At 36.6% G+C, this 25381-nt stretch overlaps 1 protein-coding gene across 3 annotated transcripts in view; it reads left to right on the forward strand.

The window, feature by feature from the left end:
* The window catches only part of TOX (thymocyte selection associated high mobility group box), a 226604-nt gene that overhangs the window by 24561 nt on the left and 176662 nt on the right, over positions 1–25381 (forward strand). The gene's annotated exons all lie outside the window — the stretch shown is intronic.

Here is a 25381-nt window from a genome sequence, read left to right on the forward strand (position 1 = left end):
AAACACTTACCTACCAAATGAGAGATGATGGGAGCAATGAGGCAGCATACTGTGAGAGCAGGTTTCTTCTCACAGTGTTTCTCCTCCTTTTGAGAACCCAGCAATACTTTGGAAGTGGTGATTATATCATGACTTGAATGCAGACTGGTGAGTCACTAAATAATGTAACTTTGCCAAAAATTTGCATCTTGAATATGATTGAGGAATCTGCAGGTTATTTTCTTTCCTCTGCAGAACTTGTGGTTACCACATCATTCTCAAAAGGTTTGTTGAAAGACAAAATTTTTCCTACAAAATATTCTTTTACACTTCCTAAGAGAACTACTAATAACACTTTTAGACTGCACTAAGACTTGCCAAGAGCTGACATTTTCAGAATTTCAAATGTCAATAAAACTGCTTAAAACATTGTAAGGAGGCTGAGTGAAGACAAGAGAGACTTAGCAGAACATATTAGTGGTTTTAACAAGAGTCTACTTAAGCCTTAAAATTTATGTTCTGGAAAAGCCCATTTCCAGTAAGTCAAAATAACCTTCACGACAAATTCTATCAACATAAATGCTAAAGGCAAGTGACAGATATGTATAGTATATAGCTCCCACTGAATGTGATCATAAAGTTTTAACTCATGAGTTGGTTACAAAAAAAATTAAAAATGTGTCCATGAAGTAATATAGACCTAGGAAAGCAGAGGGTAACATCTTTGTCCCCTCATAATGACTAACATTTGCATGTTTTTTTGGTATATGATTGCCATTACCAGCAGTACATTTGCTCTTAAGTATGTTTGTCCATTCACGCACATCTAGCATTACTAACAAATGGCTATTACATAGTCTCACTTGAGGTCAGAATAGCTGATAAAAAGATATCTAGAAATATTTACAATGTAAATGTTAGAGGAAAGACGAAGCTTGAGACTTCTGGGCCTGTAGGTGTTGAGCAAAAAACCTGGTAACATAGATAGTTTGTATTATAAACTGCCCACACACTGTTTGAGATGTAGGGCCTCCAAACACTAAATTTACTGGAGACATGTTTTATCCCTCCCGTGCAGCACCTTTATGCAAAGTGTTCTGGTACATGGAAAGCACCTGACGTGCTAAGCATGTCGTTATATTAGGGACAAAGCCTTATGCAGCAATGCAGTTTAACTGCTGTAGCTTCTCGAATTTTGTTTGCTCTCTCAAAAGAAAAAAATTCAAGATTTCATCAGCTGCCTATAAAGAACTAGTCTTTACATTCAGTTCCAGTAAATTGCTATTATCAGGACAGCCTTTCTGAGACAGTTCAGTGTACTGTACGAGTCATGTGGTCACAGTCATTCTGGCAGCACTTTTCACAATTAGTTCAAATGCAGTCTTGTACTTTCTATGTTAGCAATGTTGGTAGGGGAATGAATGGCAAAGCAAACAATCCCAGTTTAAGCCTTTTTTTAGAAAGAAGTGTAATGTTGCTAGCAACAAAATTATTTTCCACGTGGTCTAAGACATCTTGTTGTGTTTATGGTATTCTGCAAAATACTGTGCATAGCATTATTATAAGCAAATGAGTCTTTCCAAGTAACAAGTGCCCTCTGTTTAAACAAATAATTTTCTATGTAAAGGTTAAACACTGAGAGGTTTTTCTTGTTCGAGTCATGCTTATGACTTTGGAAAGTCACCAAGCAAGTATGCTTAAAAAAGAAAATGTGAATGGAAAATTCTGAAGCATTTTGCCCTTTTGGTTCCTAAGACTGAGCTATCGTTTCTTTCGACTGTGGTCATTAATAATGACAGATGTATGTGGTGCAGAGTTCACCTACATTATTGTCAGTAACAGGGATAGAGAGAGAATATTTATTACAGCAGAAGGAGGGAGGGGAAAGACATGATGTTGAACCAGGAGACAAGAGCAGAGTTCAGCGTTTTTCGTTTGGGTGGGGAGGAGGGTTAGCAGAGAGCATGCATTAAGGTTTCTTAGAGACTGACACAGCTCTTATTGAAATCAGTTGAAATACTGCTACAGGCTGCTGTGAGAGGTGGATTGATTGGATCTTTAATATATTATGCTTTACAGTACTTCAGTAATGCAGATTTATTTCACCTCAGCAAAAGCTCTTACTGGTTTGGATTTGCAAACAAGCATGGTAACAATCTCATTTTATTTATTTATTTTCCTGAACTGGTCAAGCATTAAATCATGTTCATGAAATGATAAAAGGACACTCCCAGCTTGACACCTATTCATTTTGAAAATATGAGCAAGTATAGCTTTAGGTTCTGCACTTGTCTTGTAGCACAACTTGCCAATTTTTCTGATTATTATTACATTGTCATTTTTAAAAAAGAAAAAAAAAATCCCTTTTCTCTCTTATTTTGCTCTGTGAAAAATAAACACAGCATCCCCAAACTAGTAGGAAGAGCAATGAACTGACAGTATGTGGGCATCACTGAAGATTGTGTACCCATTGGCCCACATTTCATCCCACCTGTCTTTAGTCATTTAACTGTGTCATCAAGACTACTCTGAAGTCAAAGAAAAGACATAGCATCTCCAAAGGGGCCATTTAAATATTAGGAGGCTAAGTCAGTGGCTGAGCTTGAAAGAATTCAGGACTTGAGGTTATAATTCTGTTTAAAAATGCATTGGAAAAGATGGGCAATAAGTCCAAAATTTCATTTGGTAGTGAATGATGTCTGGATAGAAGGTCTGGGAATATGAAAACGTGGTGTAATGTACTTATCACCTGAAAAAATATGTTCTGCTTAAGAAATTATTCTGAGTTGAATTTACAGAGCATGAAAGACAAAGAAATGGAACTGGGATGCCTGACTTTTTGCAGAAGATCGGATCATTGTACCTCTGCCCCCACCCTTTAACCAATGCCAAGTGATTTGTAAATTGCCCACTTTAAATATAGCCTTCAACTAGTCTCTTTGTCACAGAGTCTTGTTATAGTAAGTAGCAATAATAAGTTACATCGGGTCTGGTATTTTTTTGATCTACTGACACATATTTTTGGACTCATGAAGTATTCCATTGATTCCTGTGAGACCTATGGACTAGCACGGAAGTATGAGGAAGTGGAATGTAGCGCAATATTTGGGATTGTTATTTACAAACTGTTGAAGTATCTGGATAAACAGGTTCTTATTTGTACACTGGAGTTTCTGTACTAAGCTACAAATACCCGTTATTTTTGGGGAGAATATCATTCTGCTAAAAATCAACACTACATTATTTAATCATTAAGGTAATTATTGACTGTTCTGGAAGGAGACTGTATTAATACACCAAAACGTCTAATTTCACTTGGTGTTTACAGTCTTGTTACCTAAAGATTACAGAAAAAAAAAAAAAAGAGGCTTCATAAAATGACTTGAGAAGTTAATAAATCCAGGTCTTGAAGGGGAAAATAATTAGTACATTATTAAGGGAAAAAATAATCCTTGGTGCTAGCTCTAGTTCAACGTGTGATTGCTTCGTCAGAATTAAAGTAGTGAGGTGTAGGGCAGAATATTGTCGCTTGGTGACCAGATCACCAAACAAGGACCTGACTTTCACCATGTGGTTAGCTGACACCTGAGACATCCATGCCAGACATCCTTTGTATAATAGCCTCTCAGCAAGCAGAAAAGTTCCGTTTTAGCTAAGGTGCAATCCCAGTGACACTGGAGGACCCTTTTGAGGACCTGACAATAGAAACAAGAGCCACCTTGTAAAGGGAAGCTCTTCTTGATAATGAAAAAAATTGCCAACATAATTTCAGTTCTTTTCCCACTGTTATCTGCTAGTGATTGCATAGCGGAGGCCCCTGGTGACATTGTCACACATTTGTTCTTCAGCTGTTAACAAAAGGTATAACTATTTTGTTGTGTTTTAGAAATGGAGAAGTTTTTCTAGAGGGAATGTGCACCATGGGGCTGATCTTCACCTGCTGTAGATCATGAGGTACACGTGGGTACGTGGTGTTGAGCTGTTACATGCAAATCTTAAAACTTCCACCATCCTTTCTTTGAGCAATGAAGTCTAACTTTTAAAAATCCTGTTTCAACAGGTTTCTATTAGCTTTATTGGATTTTAGGGGGTGTTATCTCTGGAATAACTATAATCAAGAAAAGAAATAAGTAACTAAACACCAGCAGGTTTACAAGTTGTTATGAGACTTACTTTCTGTAATAAAACGACAGTACTCATCCTCGTTAGACAGAAGGCGCTTAGTTTTGTGTGTAAGGTAACCTGTTGGATAAAAAACTATCCTGTTTCAACTTCTGTATGTCCTATTGGGGTTTTGACTTGGCTTTTATACAGCACATTATTTGAACTATAACTTTTCAACCTTTTAAACAGGAGTCTGAGACCTACTTTGGACTTTTTTTCCCTTTCTCTAGGAAAAGAACTTAAATCCTAGTGATGCTTTCCCATCTGGGACTGTCAGTTGAGGTGAATTTTATGTAGCAGCTGTCATTAATATAAGTACTTCAGTTAGAGTATTTTTACAAACTGTAGTAATACATAATTTCTGACAAAATGAATGAGTTTTGAATTTTCTAGTGACTATTTAACAGAGAATAACATAAGAAAATGAAATAATTACAGTGCTTCATCCTTTATTAATGACAGTGTAAATAACACTATAATTGAAAACAACATTCAGAATAAACACTAGAAATGGGCTGCACAGGAAAAATAAGTAGGTCTGGTATGTAAGATCCTTGTGAAAAGAACTTTTGGGCAATCGTGAAATATTACTTATGGTTCACGGCATTTGAAAGAACAGTGAGTAGTTCTAGAAGTGGAAGAAGAGCGGAGAAATGAGCCACGCAGTGCAAAGATTGAATTGTACTCTGCTACGTAAGGAAGCAGTAAGAGTAGATCTTGCCTGTAGTACAGGTTGGAAGAGATGGAGTCCCCCAAGGTATGTAGATGGACACATCCTAAAACCTGTCACTGAGACCGCTGTAGACCTTCTCCTTGAGAACAGTGTCACTAAAAAAAGGAATGTCGAGTGCGTGGGCTGGCAGATGGATTTGTCTTCCAATACCCAACAAGGGCCCCATTGGGTCTGAGTAGCAAATGTTAATCTTTTTCTCCCTGTGTTACTCTCTTATACGTGGCTTGAAAAGGGACTTCTGCATTGAGTTTTGTACCTTGGTGCTCTATCAGCTCTATCTTGAGGGAAGCCATGCATCTGTCTTCTTTTGTGCCTTTTAGCCTATCTTCAGTGTGTGCTTGAGCCCACCACTTTTTGTGTATCTCAGTCATGTTTTACAGTTTGAAATATTTGCTTTCCTCTGCCGCTGCTTGACAATCAAAAGGTTATTTTCTAAGCTAAGTGAATAATAAAATACTGAGTTGAGAATTATGATAGTGATATGAGCGAAGTTAGCAGAAGTTCTACAGTCATTACAGAATCAGCTTTGATATATCAAGTTTTGTCATTTGCATAGTCCTGATAATTCTGGAAACACATGAATCATAATTTCTTTTATTTTTGGAGAAAGATCTAACATACAGATAAGTTATCCTTTTTATATTAAAGAGGCACTACGGAGGCCAAGTAGTTCTTCATCTGCCTGGAGTGTGTATGTGTGCTCATATTTGTCTGAACTAAAAAGCAGTTGTTTTCTTTAACTGTTGAGTTAAAACCTGCTCTGAGGTGCGTTACCAGATCCTACCAATTTTGCTACTAGTTCTAAAAAACTATCACAGGATATTGCCAAGAGTAGACATAGCAGACATAAGGATAAGTCCAAAGTAGTAAGCAGATCTTGTCTTCCGGAATTTATAGATCAGAATAGATACAGATGAAGAGGAGAGTTATTTGATGGATTTTTATGTTTACTTGGTTAAATTTGTATACCGAAATACATTTACATTGCATTCAATGGGAAACATCTCCATAGTAATTTAATATATAGAAACACATATAAACTGTAACCAAACATTGTGTTACATTATGTCTACAAGGCAAAGGTAGTGAGTTCCAATTCTGCAGGAGTCACCTTCTATTACAATTTCTTTCTATCCTTATTCAGTATGTCAGATGGATCGCTACATTTAATTAAGCAGTAACAATTGAGGTGCAGATTATTTCCTGGGGATTAATGACCAGCTGGACAGAGTTGATAGACCAAGGTATTGGATAGATTACGCTGCATAGCCTCATGGATTAAGTAGGAGCCCTATATTGTAGAGGTAGTCACTTTGAATAGTATAAGAGAAAGCATCACATTGAAGATAAAGTCTATATTTTTTATCTTTTGTTCTTTGAGCACCAAGTAGATCAGTACATATCCAGTTCTCAATCATCCCTTTTTCCTGAAATAACCTGTGCTTAAAGTGACTCTTTGTTCAGGAGGACAGACCACTCCTTGTTTTAGTTCCATGTTGTCCTGTTGTAGCTGGAATGGACTAAGGAAATGACACATAGATTTGTAGAGAGAGATTACATCTTTTTTCAAAACATCAAACAAGCTTTTCAGTGCAAAAGTTATCTTCCAGGTTTATTAGTTTGCAGGTGGTTTACTTTTTCCTTGTTCAACACTAGGTAATGATTTTAATTTGAGCTTTGTAGACTTTATTTCATTGCTTCTTCCAGTACATTTTTCATAATGATGTTGCATCTCAACTGGAACTGTACACATCTAGATCCCTTTTACTGGTCACCAGTATGCCAGTGAAAAATTCTGAGTCCTTCCGTTTTTGTTCATGTTTTTATTTTGCCTAGAGTTTGGGAGAGGGGTCATTTTGAGCGTATAAACTGGAGAACCAATGGCAAAATCACTACAAGCTGTTTTGAGCCTGCACATGCTAAACAAGAGAGCATGTCTAAGGGAGGCTCAGAGACCCAGTTTATACTCTAGGGACATGTTGGAAGATCCACTCTCCATTGTTCAGTAGATTATTACAAGATTACAGTATTATATCCGTGAGCTAGAGATCGGTCACACTTCACTGTCTTTCCATCCTAAAAAACGAGGACGTGTTCATGGGCCAACACTAGGGTGCACAGTGAAGCACACCTGGTTTTGTATTTTATTGTATACAGCCAAAATCAGCCTTCTCCTGTTTGCAGTTGAGTGTACCCCAGATAAAACTGCTCACTTCTGGGAGTTTCTTCTGGACTGTTTCTTCTCCATGGGCTCATTCATCATCACTTGTCCTGAACCACGCTTTCTTATTTATGCACATAGTTGATTTTATTGTATTTCTTATTGCTTTAGAGAGCTAGCTGAGGTCTAAGGCTCGCGCGTATCATAGTGCATGCAATTTTGTGACTGCTTTCTTGTTACAATTAATAGAAATGGGGGATATAATAAAATGTCAGAATGTTAATAAATACAATTTTTCCTTGAGTGTTTCCCTCTCATTCCTTTCATATTGCAGGTGTACTGTCACCATGATATCTAGGTTCAAAATGCAATATGTAAGAGAAGCACATCAATTGCTGTCTGTAAATTAATGATTTTCTTCACCCATTCCTTGATGGAAAATGAAAAATTAATAATGTCCTAAATATGACATAAAATATTGGCAGCATTTTTCTGACTTGAAAGAAGGAATATAGTATGTAGTAGTCCTTGTGGGCTGGGATCAGTCCTGGCCTTATGCACTTATGTTACTGTGATAGCAATGGCATTAAAGGCCTTACAAGGTCCACGCTGGGATCAGCTGCGATTCTGGCTCTTCCTCTCACCAGATGTGTGGGATGTCTCACATCCAGGGAGCTCGGGAGCCACTGCCATGGCCAGGACCCTTGGGTCATACCTTCCTCCCCAACTTTACTGCTGAACACATTGCCATGGAACAGGGAACACCTTGTGCCCAATGAGTATCAGCCTCTGAGCGCCCAAGAGTGGTTGAGAATACCCATTCTCAAGGCATAAGGCAGTTTGTCTTTTATTGTGCTTTCTGTAGAAAGCACACTTGAGCCTATGTTACATTTGAGTAATTGGCTGCAAAGTGCAGGCTTCTAAATTGTGAAAACGTGAGAGCCTCCATCTTGCCAAGCAGTAGGGGTTGAATTGCAGGCTGCCAGAGCTGAAAACAAAATACAGCTTGAGTGAATCAGCCAGGATCCTATACCATGCATAGACCAATGTTCAGAAGAAAATTTCATTACAGAAAAAATTTTAAAAAGGAAAGGAAAAGGCTTTAGTTGGCTATAGCTTTAATGATTTTTCCCTGTGCTTTTTTCTTTCCTGTAGATTGTGAACCATTCTTTTTCTCTTTGCCACATGATAATTTCATTAACTGAAATCCTAATTTTAGTATGTTAAGTGCATACCTATTGGAAAAAAAAAAAAAAGATGTTTTTAAAAGCAAAGTTACTAAGTAAACATGAGACTTTGCATTATTTACTTCAGTATAATGACAATTCAAATAAATAAAAAAAGCAACTGAGCACATTACTTCTCTGAATAGAAATGGGAGGCAACTTGCTGTACACAGAATCTGAAGTATAATCATTCAGGCATTAAGAGACCTTATGCAATCACATACCATTTTCTATGTGAATTTGTGCAAATTGGATTTTCTTTGTAATTTATACTATACTTTTTAACATCTGAAGCATATTAGGCAAATATTAGCTGAATGTATTGAGTAATTAAAACATTTCTCTGTCTGAACATTCAATAATGTTTTAGCTTAACAATTAATAAATTAAACATAGCATTGTGAAAAGCAAGGTCCAAAGAAATGAAAACTCCTATTTGTAAAACTTGTTGAAAAAAAGAGCTGAGGAATTGAAATGTGTGCCTGAGTGGCATGGCAGTTCAGATGAGGATGTTAAGGTGTGATGAAAAAAAAGGGAGAGAGTAAGTCGCATGGGTGTCTCCAGATCTGCCATGTTTAATGGGCAAAAGTATCTGGAGTGGCCAAATTTTCTGGCTACAAAGAGGGAGAAAAGCAGAGAAAGAAATGTAATTATGCGGAAGAAATAAAACTAAGATAGGGACTTGGTGCACTGGAAATAAAGAAGAGAAATGCACAGTCAGAATGTAGCTGCTCTGCAGCAATTTTTTGATATACTATCTCCACAAAGCAAGACAGAGATAATAGAGGGGCCAGCAGCCAGAAACATCTAGAAATTGCAGAAGATAGGAGACTGTAAGATACAGACTGCTGGATGATCTGCACCAGCATCTGACAAAGGCATGACATGCAGTTGGACGTTCCTTGTTGAAAAGAATCAATGCACTTGGTACCAGAGGAGCTAAAAGCAATCCCTGGACTAGAGTTCATTTTGGGACAGGAAATGCTGTCATCTGCCATAGATCTCTGGCCAGGTCTGGGAAAAACTCAGAGGAGGACATTTCAGTAAAACAGCAGTATTGACTGGATGATCATAAATCAAGTCATTTAGTTGAGAGATCAGCAAAAGAAGACAGGTTTGTTTTTTTTTTGAAGGAAGCTTTGGAAAACTCAGCAAACCAATGTAGTTTTACTGCAGAATGAGATTAAACTATAAAGACTGCATATATTTGTGTATATAGTCATATATATGTACACCTCTGCACACTTAGTTTCAAATCTTATTCCTGAATTTAAATTTTTCATTTTGAAAATGGGAAGATCAATAAGAAGAGCAATCAAACCATGGTTAGAGAACAGTTACAGCCAAGACCAATAAGGAAAATTAGAGAAGCAGAAAGCAAAGCAGTATGTTGAGCTGTTATAATCTGGTAAATTGAATTGCTTGGCTTTTTTTCTAAAGTAAGAAAAATACTGTGTTGCTACAAGTAAGCATAGATCTGAGTAAGTGAAGTGTGCGTGGATAGGAATTCTCATTTCCCATTTTGACAGGAGGAGGGAAGTCTTTTGCAGTCTCTAAAAGAGATCTCAGAATAAAGACCTGTGGATTGAAGAATTAAATATAAGTGAAACTTGGAAATTTTTGCAGTCAAAATGCAGACATTGAACTTTATTTCAAAAGCAGCATCTAAAAAAGTTTTTAAGACCTGAGGGACTCTGGCCTGAGTGAAGAACCAGCTCAGGAAGAGTATTGAGACTAAGAGGAGAAGCTGTAAGAATTAAAGTCTTTTCAGGGAGGTGAAAATGGCCAAAAAAGTAAAGCATGTTAACTTTGCTAATGAGAGTAAGACAAACAGTCAAAGTTTTTCAACTTTCTAGATAAAAAAAGAACTAGGAAAAAAAAAGCATAACAGCTGTGCATCACAGATTGGTAGAGACTACAAATTGTATGTAAACATTTCAATACTTCAACTGAACATATTCTATTCAGTCAAGAAAAATTATGTTGAGTAGTTAGGAAGAGGAATATGGATATGGAAATGACAGATACTGATGTGCAAAATATCTACAAAGAGACACAGCATATCAATAAAAGGTATGCGACCCTGACGGTTGAAGTGTCAGGCGTGCTGCAGAAGGGTGAACGCGTGAAGTCACCTGCACACAGCTGAAGAGCAGAGCTTGCAGCTGTAAGCGGAAGGGGAGTTTTTCAGCTGCTGAAGAGGGGAGTAACTGGAATAAGTATGAACTGCCAAGAGGAGCTGTGACAATAATGGCAGCAAATGTCCACAGATTTTTCAGGGGGGAGATTTCTTATAGAGAGGGGTAAAGTGCTATGTTAGACACTGGTGAGATCGCCTGTGTCTGATCACCTGTATTCAAGGGAGACAAATTTAGAATGAAACAGGTTTAAGGAAAGGCTGTTAGGATGATCATGGGAAAGGACAGCCTATTGTAAAAGGAACAAATGGTGGCTATTTTTATGTCGACTTAAGTCCAAAGACACCCCAGCTGTCTCTAATGAGAGTGTTTTGATCCAGTCCTCAGTAGCAGCGGACATGCCATGGTATTCCCAAGCAGGGCAGTGTAGCCTGCACAGAAGGTGGCTGGGGTTCCACTGTGTCTAGACTGAGCCCAATACTGGAGCTTTGGGGCATGCAGGAAACATCTTGGTTTGTTTAGTCTGCTAAAGAGAAGGATGAGAGAGGAGATTATTTCTCTTTATAACTATCTGAGGGAGAAAAACCCTAGGGAGTGAAAAGAGCAATTTCATTCAAAGGACAATGTTGGTATAAGACCAAGTGGTTATCAACTGCCGGTGAATAAATTTCCAGCAGTCAAAACAAGGACTTTCCAGTATGCCTGATCACCAGGAGTAATGGTGAGCAAATGGGACAGGCCTTCACAGTCTGAAACTGAGGACATTTGCTTCTGTGCCTTTGAGTTTCCCTAAGTTTTGCCATGCCTCCTCTTCCTTCCTGCAAGCAGTGAACTAGTTAAATTGCTGAGTAACTCTAGAAACAGTGCAAACAAGCAGCAGCTGCACTATTGTTTCCAAATAAACGTATATTTAAATGACCTGGTGAAGGATAAGATTGAAGTGATAAAGCAGTTGGATGGTGAACGTGTACAATAGAAAGTGTTACTGTAGACTGTGTCATTTTTTCCATTCCTAAAGTGTTCTTAATAAGTATTAAAACTAATCAATGACACATGCCTAAAACTGATCTGATACATTTTATCCCCATGATGAGGACCTCAGGAATGTAGGCATGGATTTTAAAATAAGATAGCTTGCCAGCACATGGATTGAATGATCATGTCCATTTCATGGAAGGATAATTAGCTTTTTGTTCTCTTTTGGTTTTAGCTGCTTCTGTTTTTTAAATGTATGTCCTCACCCTTGCATTCACACTGAAACTGTTTCCTTGTCTCCCACCTCATGGCTACACAAAGTGCTGAAGTGAAAACCTTCATACTCACTCTTTGGTTTCTAGGATGTAGTGGTGAGTGGCAGGGGTCTTCTGAGAAAGTGTCTCCCCCTTCTTGATCACTTTGAACAGCAGAATGAAATGAATGAAATCTTGATTTCTATGAATAATCCAGCACTTTTCTTGATAGGTGGACATAAACAAAAAGCAATGTATGATGACAGCAAGTAGCTTTATTCAGAAGGAAAAAATGCATCAAACACAGCCACGTTTTCAAATTGTGTACTGCTTATGATGATTTCCAAACAGACAGGAGTTAGTTTCTTTGTTAGTGTGTCTGCATTGCATAGGTTTGCCCGGCACAGAAAATAGACCATAGTTTTTTCCTGACTCACGTCCTGAGTTAGTCAGACAGATTTATTCTCACAATTAAATGTTTTCTCCATGTATTTTAGGTTGCTGTGATTTTCTTAGGTCTTTAAAAGGAATTGGTTATTTTTTCTTAATTATGAAAATGTTATTTCAGTAAATGCAATTTAATTAAAATGAGAATTTCTGCCAAAGCGTTTAAATAAATACAGTATTCTTTTACAAGTATGAAAGGAGTTACTATTTGCTGTTTCATTTCCTCACTAATATGCTGGCATGTTTGGTTTGAACCTGAGCTTGTGGAAGTTTATTCTTAACCAAAGCAGTTCCTTTTTCATGTAAGTAGGTTAAATGTGAGTTGTAGAGCCCTAGGGCTCTTTTTGTTCAGTTTTAAAGCCCCCTCAAGTGGGCCTCTTTTAGAAACCTGGAATCATATGTTTGTAAGGTTGATCCAAATTACCATTAGAATAGCTCTTTTCAACTTTTTATTTATACAAAGAATCGTAAAAAATGCACCAAACTGACAAGGTATTAAATCAAACTGAATAAAGACAGTTAATTTTCTTTTTGCTCAACAACTATTTTTTTTTTTTTAATGGAAACTCTCAAATTGAAGAAATTGTCTGTAGAATATGTTAAGGTGCCATGCAGTATAATAAAATGCTATTACTGTCAAAAAGGTACATGATAGAGTGCATTTGCACAAAAGGCACATATTAATGTCAATCATTTTTGAGTGATTTATATACTAACTGCAGTGTTTTAAGAAGATCAATATTCTTTGTTTTGACAACATTTCAGAGCCTTGTACTTTCCTGACAGTATTAATCTTTCTACCACAGTATGGTAGAATACTTCTAGTAATTAGTGAGTGGTCAGTTTGGTAAAAAGATATGCAGTAATAGTACATTTGAACATTACTAGGTAGAAAACATAATGCATCTTTGAGTAAGATAAACACGGTAATAATTCTAATTTTTAGTGGGATGTAATGTTAGGTAATTAGTACAAAGTTCATGAAGTGGTAATACTTTCACATCCCCTAAAATACATTTTCTATGTCTGTAATATAATTACTTCCATCATAATACTATCAAAGTGTCCCCTAAGATATAATAATACACGGAATTACAATAGTTTGACGCATAATTTTCTGATCTACTTCTCAGAAGGAATCAGAAAAACTTTAATGTTTTTTCTTTATTTTCTCTCTCTTGCTCTTCTTCAACTTCTGTGTGTTTTTCTCTTTCTTTTTATCCTTCTTTAACCCTCTTGTTTGTTATCCATTTGTTTTCCTTAAGGTTGGTTTGGGGTTTTTTTTAGTGGTAGAGTGTCTAAGAAAAAAATTTATGCTCTTTCTTGTCTCCTCTTGTGAAGAATTATTAGCTTTTTCCCCTACTTGTAAAAACCCATCTCTCATTCTTGTCTAAGTTCCACAGCTCCTGGTGAGCTCAGCTCTGAGAAGGTTGCCTCCACAAAAGAATAAATCCTGGAGGTATTTTTGGAGACCTTCTGGAGAGGTACTAAAGAGCAACAATTTTACTACAATCTGATTTTACCATTGCTTACATGTAAGGGCCTGGCTTGGCTCTCTTTTACATCCTATACTTCTAGTTTCTGTAGGATGCTCCATATCTGTACTGCTACGGCCATAACTTCAAAAGTTGATAACAGAGCAGTAATTTTCAAGGCTTTTCATGACTTTTAATCTTACTCTCTTTTAAAAATAACAGACACTGTTTAGAAAGCATCTCCAGTACTACAGTTATTTCCTTATCTAAATAACTGAAGTATAGTGTGAGAGGTAGCCGCTGTCCGGTGATTAGGTGTTCATGATAGTAGCTGTAACAGCTTTGCAAAGGCTGGGTCTGTATTCTGTACTGACTAGCTTAACTTTCACTTTCAGCATCCTAGATATCTTCTAAATTTTAAGTCCAATAAAACTCATCATAAACTGTAGTAAGAGCTAATAGAGTTAATTACACTGAGCGATGATGCATTTCTCCCTCACTCATTTCCTCCTATTAAAAATATGAGTAAGTAGATATTAAAAATACCAAAATGTATATACACAGGCTTTCATCAGAGCCCGGATGGCCAGGCTGAGACCACCTACCGTAGGTGTCCTGATGCCTGAAGAACAGACTAACGCTTTTGTAGTTTGCAGTTGTATGGCTTTACATAAATAGGGAAACAGACAGCTGTATTTTAGGTCTCATCTTCAGCGTGTGAGTTCCCCACGTTTAGGGATGTGCACTCTGCCCTAGGCTGGGTAAGAGCAGGTCTCGCTGCCTCCACGGCTGCCTCTGCTGCAGCAACTGGGTCATGATGCGCAAGAGAGGGAGAGGGACCAGAGAGAGCAAAGGGAGTTTGGGTGTTTTGGGAATAAATGGGTTCCTGTGAGCAGAACCTGTGTTCATGCTCAACAGCAGTTTGTGTATTTGATAGTGACTTGTGAATGCAACTTCTGCCTATGATGGAAATTTCATAGGTGGAAGATTCATAGAGGAGAGTAACCACTCATTACATATTAAATGTGAGCAAAGTGTTGCTTTTACAGCCCTGAGAATATAGTGCCGTTTTTGTGAAGCCATGATGAATATTGTAGATTTCTACCATGAACCATTGGCTCAGGATGGGGACAACAGAGGCATCAGAGTTTGTAGCATGATGCTGCTCAGGAATACTCATGGGTTGCACAGTTTCTACCTAGATTGCTTGTGGTTGTGTCTAATAGCCTGTCATAGCCTACCCTATCATACTATTTTCTAAGGTTTTATTTCTCAGCCTGGAGGAAGAAAAGTTGTAAGATAATCTGTTCATTGTTCATAGTAAGTTTTATAGTGCTCTATGTAGTACCATGAACTGGTGGTGGTAATTCAGACTCAAAATGATTGGGGGGAAAAAAGAAAATCTGCGTACTTTCAACTGGCACCTAATGCCCTATCTGAAATTGGCTTTTATGTTACAAAACTGGAAAAATATCATGAACCATTAAACAATGCCATGCCTTTATAATTTTCCTTAAAGTTCTGCTCATCAACTTTCATATGCCTGTGAACTAATCAAAGTTAATGAGGGTATTGCATTGCTAAATGTACTGGATAATATTCTTTTTAAACATCTGATCTGATAAGCAAAAATTCACTAAACGGCAGATGTCAATCACTGTAAATATGTCTGGCTAGAGTAAAAATCTCTATCTTACATTTAGTTTAGTTCTTTAGGTAAAGAAGATTAAAGGTTATGTTTTAGACATTTTTATGACTACATTCATGGCAGTGTCTTTCTTCATTCTGTTTGCCAGAATGGCAAACAGAGCACTTCCCTAAGAGCACTTTCACAACCCTGCACCTATTCATTTGTAAGGTTGTTAGGAAAAATGGTTAAATTAGCACTGAACTCTTTGGGAGAGGGTTTTATCTTAAAGATTTTTGTCCTACATATAGCAGTCATATTACTTAGATTTTCATATCAGTTGTAGCTGGCAAATTATTTCTCAAGGTTATCCTCTATTTTCTAGTATTGCTTAGGCCAATGCATTCAGTAATTCCAGAAAAGGCTGTGATTTTACTGGATTCTGTAAAAACTGCTTCCTGATCTCAGTATGATTCCTGGGAGCTAGAGACCTCTGACTTAATAGTTAGGCTTGTATCTTCTCTGCTTCGGTTCTCCTATTTCGGTCCTTTACAGGAAATGGGCATTAAATTATTTTCTTTTAGAGAGGTATAAATACAGTGCCTTATTTTTACCTAGGTTGCAAGTCTTGGCTCTTTTCCTTTAAGGTTGCTACAGATTTTATCTACATTAAAGCCAGTGCTGATGGAGAACAAGTGATTCATTAGGTTGACTTGGCTGATACCATCAGCAGAATTGAAGACAAAAGTCCTTGTGTTCTAGGTTCAGTACAGTCTAAAAGAACATTTATAGTTCAGGCTCCTCATGTGGGAAGAAAAACAGTGCTGAAAATTACTTGCAGGAATCATTGTACTACCACTGAACTATAACCACATCTTGCATGATGTTGGTACTGTATAATAATCTCACCTAAAGACATGGATACAATCATATGCATTTGAAGTTAACAGTTTGCAGTACCAAAGCTGAAATTTGTCTGTAATAATATAGACTGTTTGCTTTACTAAAATTATTCATATGAAGGACTCTGGTTTAGCCTTTGGATTATGAGCTTTGTTAAGTCATACTTTGACAGTATCAGTTTAGCAGTGCTTAAGTAATAACTACATGAGCTGATGTTTCAGCGATTTTCTTTGTTGAGCAGGAAATTAAATCACAATGTTCTGATGAATTTGGAAAATTTTATTCTGTATTTCTAAAACGATCAATATATCTTCAAGTGAAGATGAAATTCTTTTTCATATTCATATAGATAAATTTCATATTCATATGAAAATTCATATGCATTCATATTATTCAAGCTTGACAAAACACATATGAGTCCAAGGATCTGCTGCAAGACTTAAAAAGCAGCTTGCCCAGATAATATCAAGCCCCTCTCTCCCTCATATCTGCAGTTTACTTAATTTTCAGAAACACTAATTAGTACAATATTTGAAATCTGCTTGCAAGAGAAGAGGTGGTAAGTTTGAGGCCCCAAACAAATGACCTTCAGCTGTTAAAAGTTACAGCCAATTCAAGCACTGGAGCCTTCATAATCAACTACCCTGCCATGAGGGCAACTATTAATGAAGGACAAAGTACTGAACAAAAAGGAAGAATGTCACCATTTGAAGCATTATTTCATATAGCTCTGGCTTTTTTCAGATTTTGCAAAGTACAAAGGCCTGATTAGTTTCTATGATTTGAAAGTTGATGTTGGGAAAGGTAAATGTGTTTAGATTGGTTTCATATTACTTGTTCATATTAGAGGGTTTTTTAGAGTAAACCTTATCAGAAATTAGCTGCCTGAAGAGATATGCAGGCACAGAAGAAATCAGTCATCAAAGACAAATGCCAGCCTGAAGCTGACCAGACTTGAGACTCCATTATTAGGGGCAGCAGACAACTAGAGAAAAAATTCTTTGAAGTGGAGTCCAGGTTCAGCTGGACACATTTAGATTTCCTGCATTTTCTTAAACGTCCTAATTTGACATAATCCTAAAGATGACATGAGAGTGTGATTACATGTAATTCAGCTTCTGTTTTCTTCTTCTGCTTGAGTTTCTCAAAATTTTTCACACTCATTTAATTTAATGTGTCCTAAAAACATCCTCGCATACTTAGGTAATTTGCAGTGAATAGTTCTTTAATTTAATTTAATTTGAGGTGTTCTGTTTACCTTTGTTGTTTTTTACTTACTATTTTGTTCATATGATACTTCACTTTGGGATATTTTATAGCTTGAAGAAGTATGTCTTTCACTTGGGAGCAAATTGGGATTGCATTCAAGAAGAAAGAAGCAGGGTATTCCCTCCCTTTTCATGGCACGACTAAAAGAAGCAGGATGCATATGGGTATTTATCCATTGCACAAGGGTGTATGTGAAAGCCATTGAAATATGTGAAAGCAAGCTTACAGGAGCCATTGTGTCCCCCCATCCTGTTGGAAGGAACTGAAGCTGCCCCGTTTCAGGGAAGGAGAGCATAAAAACTTCCAAGTCTGCCTCTCACTGATTTCTGTGCCACACTTAAACTGTGGGAGAAGCAGAAAGGAGCAGTGCTTCTTGAGTGAGCATTGGTTTCCTGGGCATCTCACAGCTATACACTACCCTCCACATGGAGAGAGGGGCTGAGTTTATTTCTAGCCTTAATTTTAATTCAGTAGTCATAAATTGCCGCAAATGTCAGTTTCATAAAAAATACTTGGTAAACTTGGAAAAGAGAATAACGGTGTGTCTGGTGTGCATTCCTATTTTGTAATGAACAGGGGGTATTAGTCACCGTAGGTCTACTAACTCTATCTGCTACTATAATTCTGCATATTTTAAAGAGATCTCAGATTCACTAATTCTGGAAGACAGGAGAAGACAATTAGGTAGGTGGTACTAAGTGTTTTGAAGTCAGTGTAAAGACTTCAGCTGAGTTCAGAAACCTATACTCAAATTTTAGAAGAGCACCTCTCCAGCCTTCCGTGCAGGCAGGCTGCCTGCTGCTAGTGGTAATCAGTGGATACAGATGGGTTAGTGGGTTTTTTAGATATCACAACTGGTAACAGTGAAATTCGCAGACTTATAGTTAATTTATCACGTGGTACGTAATTCTTGTATTTGTTTTCAAAATTTAAAGCCATTTATAGTATTCAATACTAACAGACTGAAAAATGTGAATTCCATATGTTTTTAAAATAAAATACAGTGTGAGTGAGCAGTTTTCATTATGCTTTTTATTTGCTGTGCACAGTCCAACATTGCGCTTTTTCTTGTGATACCCTATTTTTGAAACTGTTTTTAGTTTTGTGGTCATGATGCTTCTTCCATTTTTATCATGCTTCTCCTACTCTTTTTTTTTTTTTTACTTTTACTTTTCTTAGAAATTACTCTCTTCTTCCCCTCCCTCTCCTGAAAATATTACTGAGGTCTTTTACTGGAACAATAAGTCTTGCAATGTCCTCCACTTAGCATAAAGAAGTTAATTAGTTTTAGGCGATAAAACTTTGTAATAAATATGTTGATCTTGCACTTGCCTGAGTTGCACTGTGTAAACCAGAGAAACTTTGAAGTCAACAGAAATATTATCTGAGACAGTGGTAGCTGGGCTTTTTGAGATAACTTGAGACTGAAAATAGCTCATAGTATATCAAAGCAGGAATTATATGAGCTGCAATGATAAGAGTGCTAGTCGGGAAGGAAGACTATGTGAAATTGAAGGAATATCCTGATATCATTGTATTGGCTTTCATGAATTCTGGATGATACTGTGCCTTTTGGTTTCTACAGTTAAAAGTCTTGTTTGAGTGTATTTATAGAGCAAAACTTGTAATGGTTTTTATATGGTAATGAATTTCCTTTTTATGTATTCATAAGAAATGTTTATAATTGAGTTAATTACATCTTAAATAATTTATTGCTATTATAATAAAGCTATTTGATTAATTATTAAAATAAGCTTTTTGAAGACTTGTTTTAAAATAACACTGGCATATCTATGAAAGTCTTTGTATTTTTATCTACTTTTTTTGACATTCTTGTCAATACTCTGATCAGTAATCATGAATAGGTTATTATGCAATGGTCTAATAACCCAAGGACTATGGAAGTAGAGTTTTTTATTGTGTATACTCCTGTTTCAAAGGAGGATAAAGGAAGATCCAAAGTAAGAGACATAATATTAAAAATGTTGGACTTGTTCTTTCAGGGTTCTCTGTGTAAGACTCAGTAACTCTTAGAAAATGCTCAAAAGCAGTTATTGTTGTTTTATAGCATTTCTTATAGCTAAGCCCAAGAACATTTGTTACTCCATCTTTGGGAACATTTAGAAGTTTGGACTTGCAGAAATGCTTCTAATGGATGTGAGTGAAGACTGCATGCTTGGGACCTACATCATGCTCTTAAGGTTTGAGTCAGAGAGGTCTCAGAGCAAACTTGGTAAGGTGACGTTGTGTTGTTACAGATTTTATCCTTCATATAAGCCATTATGTTAGGGTTTTCTTTCAGTCGGTGGTTGTTGAGTTCCATATCTGAAAACTCCAAAGGTTAATCCACAAATACAAACAATCATGTTCCTTCTCTTATTACTACCTACAGATTGATCCATGTGCTTCATATCATACTGAGGAAGTGCTTGTTCGAACACAGTAATTCATTCTGTAAAGCTGTTCGAGATACATGACACCTAAAGAAAAATGGTCTAAAAATGCCAGTACAAAGCAAACCATGTTATAAAGGCTGCATTTCCAGATAGATATAAGAAAACTGAGTTATTGGTCAGTATAAAAGGAATGAAAACAACAGCCAAAATTATGGTTTATATTTTTTCTAGTCAGGACAGGCCAATATATATCCTAAACAAACCTGCTGAGATTGTGCAGGCAGTGCAGCAAAGCTGAGAGAATGGTTATTTTAGAGTGTGTGCAAACCTATATCATGTGCTTCATCAGTTTTTGTCCTGTTTGTTAGCGTAATGAAGGGAATTTTCAGACAAAAGATGCCTTGTTATCTTTATTAATAAAACAGATTAAGAAATGAGGAGGAACAGGCGATTACCCCAATTTAGACAGAGAGTAGGTGATTGAATGTTATTGTGTCTATATTTCAGAATTAATGTTACGCAGCATCAGAGTATTATGTGCTTTAATTTAAACACTGTGGATAAATCCTCTTCAGTCTACAAAGCATTTTTCTTCAAGGCTTTTCTGTGAGGTTTTTTTCTAGCATCAATAGCAGTTATGTGTATGCAGCAAGAGCAAAACTTGTATCATTAAAATCCTGTTTGCTCTTTATTCAGAAAAATATTGCTCTTTATATGGAAATACTGTATTTGTGCATAGAAATCGATTTAAACATGTTCCTTACACATACATCCTGTTCAGAAGTTTCTTACATCATACTCAGTGGAGGAAGCACTAGTAAAATATTAAGTACAGTTAGTTGAAAAGGAAAAATTGGCTATCACAGTGTTGTGTTTTACATATATTCATGGGATATAAAATGTAGAATTCAGGTCATGTAGCAAAGGTAGGTAGGAAATATTTTAATTCCTAAAGTTTCTCTGAAACTTTTGTTAAAACTGTCCTTTTCTGTCTATGTCAATTTTTTCATGTAAACATGTAAAAAAGATAATTGGTTTTCTGTGGTGATGTAATAAAAAGTAAAGCAAGATAGAATATCAATTGTTATATGCTATATAACATTTCATTTTAGATTTAAACAGTTGATACAGATTTTATTTTGAAAGGTTGACATCGCTCTTGAAACAGGTTATGGAATGTTCACAACATATGAAAATATGTATAACTTTCAGATTCACTGAGGGCTCCCTTATAAAATATTTTTTGTTATGACTATCAACTGTAAATTGGGAAAATTACATTAGGCATCACTATAGGTATGGGAAATTCAGAATACCTCTGGTTTTTATAAATATTTTGACAGAATTTAATAGTGGAGGGGGGGGAATTATTGCAAAGCAAACCAATTGTAAAATATTTAGAAACAAGAGTAAGGTTTAAAAAGGGTAACGTAAGTTTCTTGATTTAATGAGCTACATCTCATTTTATAGTCAGTTTAGGGCACTTTCATGGTTCTGTACATGGAAATGTGTGTGTATGCATGTATATGTAAAATTGAGGCAATAGTGCACATTAATGACTTGTTCATGACTAGGCAGATCAATTCCATATATGACATGAGAATTTTAATGGGAATCATATTAGAATACATTTTGTAAGTTTTTTAAAACTGTCATATAAAGTACATCAGAAATGCTTCACAACGTGATCTCTGCAATAATGTATAGATTAAAGACAGTTATAACTGAGTATGTTCCATTGCCTTGCCTTTTTTTCAGTCAGCACCAGGATTGCTTGGATACCAGTCTGCTTTGGTCATTTTATTTAGATTTTATCTACAATGGTACAATGTCTAACAGAGGTTTTTGTTCTTAAATCCAAACTTAACACATTGTCAATGTCATGGAGTCTTCTACTCCATGTCAAAAAGGGAGAAGAAGATATTTTCGGGCATTATACCCGAAGAGAAGTTTTCAGTGAAGAAAACTCACTTTCAGTGAAGAGTTTTCACTCCTTGTGTTTATTTTTAGCAACTGAACTGGTATTTTGGAGCTTTGTATACATTGAAAAGGTGCCTGCATTGATCAGCTACTTAATTACCATTGATTCTCAGTGTGAGTACATAATCTCATGGCACAGCCTGACTAACAATTGTTAACATTTGACTAATCAATTAACTATTTCAGTATTCGTGAAGGCAACATATAAGACTGATTCTCATTTGAAAGTTAGGACTGCAGAAGAAATACCAGTTTTTGTAATTTACTAGTAAATATTTGATTTTCTTTAACTGACATATATGAGATATTTTGATTTTCTATGTCCTGTATATAAATGTATCAAATACTCATATCCTTGCAGGGAGACTGGTTCAGAGGAAATGTTAAACAGCAACATGTGTTTACTGTGGTCTTTCCACGTGTGTATTACCTTCATTATTTCACCCTTGTGTTCAAATCTTGCATCAGTTCAGCATTTCTGAATTGATCTACTTTCTACTTACCTGCTAAATGCATGACCACGGGCAGGTGCAGACAAGAACATCAACATGTTTCTTCCAGTGGTGCAGTGGCTCTGGAGGAACTCTTAAAGGTCTAGACCATAAGTCAGCTCCTTGGCCAACTGCTCCTTGACAAGCATTTAGGGTAGGTGACAGATGCTGTTCAGAAAAAGTGTTTCTGCAGCTTGTTGTCTGTGTCTGCAAAGAGCTTTTCTGGACAGACTGTATTTCACATGTCTGTTTCTGCACCATGGAACGGGAGAAGAGCCACAGCTGAGGACTAACTTGGGGTGCTACAGTGATCCTGCTGGGTGGCCTGGTGACACTTAATGGTGTGAGCTATGCAGTTGCACAACGCTGGCTTTGATAGGAGAGCTTGTGCTGGCCAGTGCTAATGTGGGCAAAAGCCTCTTACTCCCCTGTCAGTTCAAAGGAAAACTTCCCTTTCATCTGTTAACCTTTTGGGACTGGTCACCTAGAGATGGGTATGCCTGCAGTTTGTTATCAGGTTCTTTGTTCATTTAGTTTTTCTTATTAAGGAGTTCTGTAATCATGCATTGTGAAGATACTACTGCACCTCAATAACATTGCCCATCTTGAAAGAGTTGCTGGGAAATAGGATTTTAGTGAATTACTGAAAAATATTTTTCTATTTAACATAACAATACCTATACTTTGTAGGAAAGTGTAGATACCAGAGAATTATCAGTACATACAATTTTATCAGTGTATACAGCTTGTTTTCCCGAGTATGGTTTAAGCTTTGCATTTCTGAAGTTAAAACTTTAACTGTTGTTTAGGTTGCCTTGTATCCCCCAGAGTTACCTTCTTTTTAACCAGTTCATGATTTAAGGGATAGGGATTTTTCAAAAAAACCCCACCCAATCAACAAAACTTCAGTAGAGGAACTGAAGTCAGACTTTTTTTGAGCAGAATAAAATGTATTTTGTTATTTTCACTGGTTTAACAGTTCTTTAGGTTTCTTGGTAAATACTGCACATAATATGTTCAACTTAATATTTCAGTATGTTAAAGTTTACAATCACATGAACATTTTCTTGTTGAGTAGTCCCTGTGTGACTGAGGTCATTAAAAACATGGGTTCGTATCTCCTTCACAGTTTTCTAATCGGGGGAATTCTGTTCAAGGAAGTAGAATTAAAGTTGCATGAGATCACAGTGAAGTCCAGGGATACTACTTGTGATCATTAACCTGAATATTGGCTGCAGAACTGGATCCATCTGTGTGCAGATGAGCCACATGCTGAGAGGAATACTCAGAAAGCTCATGGAAGTGATGGATGGATTCTTCAAACTTTAACATGTAATAACTATACATACTTAGATGTCACTGGATGTAGCAGAATAAGAGCGGGCGTGGCAGACATAGCCAGCTGTTCCATATCCACGCTATATTTGGCCCAGTAGATTTGTGACACGTTCTTGTTCACTGGCATGTCTTCATTCAGCTTCATCAAGTATGAGAAATATTCTTCCTGCCTTTACTCACTGGCTTCCTCTTCCTCCAAAAATGAAGAATTTCTACAGGTGCACAAATCCTTTCGAAGGTGATCTCATAGCGAAGAAATAGGTTGTGAGAGTTGATATCCAAGAAAGTCCAAGCATTTGCAATAAGTTTTGCCCATTGTAGTTTCTAATCCTAAGCTAATTGATTTAAATAGTATTGGAAGTTTTGAAATGTAACATTCAGAATGGATAAACTATATTCTCCCTTAAATAGGGTTCTTTTCTAAGTCATTAAATAACAATTTACTACAAATTGAAGCTTTTTGGTAAGATGAAAGATACGATGAAGTATCCAGCTATGGAAAAACACCACCAACAAAAATACAACTTTTTTTCCCAAGAACGGTAAAGTAGATCTTGAACCATATTAGGTTCTAATTCAAAGATCAGGCTCTTAGGGATGTTGGAAAAGTTCATTATTTTCTTTTTGTTCTCCCTGTAGTGGATTTATGAAGGAAGCTTTTTTAACCAAATAATTTTAGACCTCCATTTTACATTTTATTTTCTGAAACTTTAGGGATTAAAGTACTTCTTAAGTGTGATCCTGTACATTTATTACTTTTTACCTGATTAGCAAAAATGACTGGCATACTTCTGTCAGGCTGTATTTCTGAAATACCTCAGATGAATTTCTACAGTAGGATCGCTAGTTACCATAACACACTAGAGAAAACATGATTTTGAATTTTCTTTAGACCTAACCTGTTGGCAGTTCCTGAACTGGGCAAAAAAGAAGTGTCATCTGTCATATATTTGTGTTCTTCATTCAAAGTATTGCTGCAAGCACTTACATTTATTTTCTCCATGCTGTCAAGCTGTGATTTCTTTTTGCAATGACACTTTTATCTGTTTATTTTGAAATGCTCAGACTTGAAGTGACTAGTTCTTCAAAATTCTCAGTTTTACATTTTAAAATAATTTCTATATCAGTGTAGCTGCAGATGCGAAATGTTTTTCTTCTTCATATTGTAAATCTGAATCTCCAGTAGTGCTTTCTAAGCACTATTTCCGTTGTCCAGCTACATGATATGTGTAAATATGAAGTAGAAAAAAGGGTGTTATTTAGAGTGATTCACCCACTGTAAATAGAAATGAGTATCGTGAAAAAAACAGAGTGGTACTTTTTACTTCTCCTTGTGTAATGAGATTGCACTTTGATGAGGGGTGGGTTGTGGAGATGGATGCAAAAATACTGCGTATCACTCCAACAAGGGTCTGTTCAGGTCGCATTCCCTGGGATCTGGCAATGGCTCTCTTGCTGGCTTCTTCACTAGACCATGTCACCTCTGTGTATCAGCCTGGCAAATCCAGGTCTGAGGAGCATGTCCCAGGATTACAACAGGACAGCTTCTTCAACCCCCATGGCTATGTTACACTCCCAGTTGAAGCTAGGCCTTGGAGACCCCCTTCTCATCCCTCTGGGGGATGGAGTGTAGATTATTTTCAGTCTGCTTTTATAATTCTGCACCTGGAGATAGAGTAATTTATTTTGTTTTCTGGTAGAACTTTTGTAATTCAGAAATGAAACTGCAGCCTCAGAATAATAGAATTTTATCATTACCTCCACTTCATGTTGTTTTTTGAGCTTTTGCCTTGTATTTCAGAGATGGAACACATTTCTTTCAGAG

This window comes from Athene noctua, chromosome 2, assembly GCF_965140245.1.
Source record: "Athene noctua chromosome 2, bAthNoc1.hap1.1, whole genome shotgun sequence".
Classification (NCBI taxonomy): domain Eukaryota; kingdom Metazoa; phylum Chordata; class Aves; order Strigiformes; family Strigidae; genus Athene; species Athene noctua.